Raw genomic sequence first — 714 nt, 5'->3', positions numbered from 1 at the left:
ATTACATCAGTATAAGTTTTTCTCATCAATGTATTAATGCATGCTAATTATAAAAAGTCCCAAATTCATAAAAATATAAAGCAAGAAAAAACCAAAAAGGTAAATGTTCCTCTTAATTGGATTCGACTCCATTAATGAATTGGGTATATGACTATTGCTTATGTTTTCATTATTTTTTGTAAACTGCACTTAGGCATTTTTATTTGCATAGTAGAAAATTAAATCCAATATGCACAAATTGACTATACCAAGCTTGCAGTAAGTAAATTATTTTTTTAAGCTTTTAAAATTTTTATTGAGCAGTACTTAACATATACCATTCAAAGGTTCGATCATATCAATAAGGGTTGGGCAATCATTGCTACAATCAACCTTTTCTTCCTTCTTGTACCCATTGATGTGGACTCCCCACTTCTCCCACTCTTTGCTTCTGCACCCTGAGGCAATCATCAACGCAGCTGCTATCTTCAGAATTCAAAGAATACCCATTCTGGTATCCTTATTCAGGATCTCCACCACCCCATGCACTAAAATGACCTCAAGGTGGATTAGAGACCTACCTATAAACTCCAGAGCTATAAGAATCATCAATGAGAAAATAGGGTCAAACGTAAGGGTATACACAGATGACCAAATATAATAAAAGAAGCACACACAGTGGAGGAGAAAATATACTGCTGGGACTTATTAAAATGAGACACGTATGCACATCAA

Source organism: Echinops telfairi, unplaced genomic scaffold (genome assembly GCF_000313985.2).
Source record: "Echinops telfairi isolate 266 unplaced genomic scaffold, ASM31398v2 ScPeMD7_70;HRSCAF=299, whole genome shotgun sequence".
NCBI lineage: Eukaryota > Metazoa > Chordata > Mammalia > Afrosoricida > Tenrecidae > Echinops > Echinops telfairi.
The sequence above is the reverse complement of the archived record's forward strand: the minus strand, read 5'-3'. Positions refer to the sequence as shown.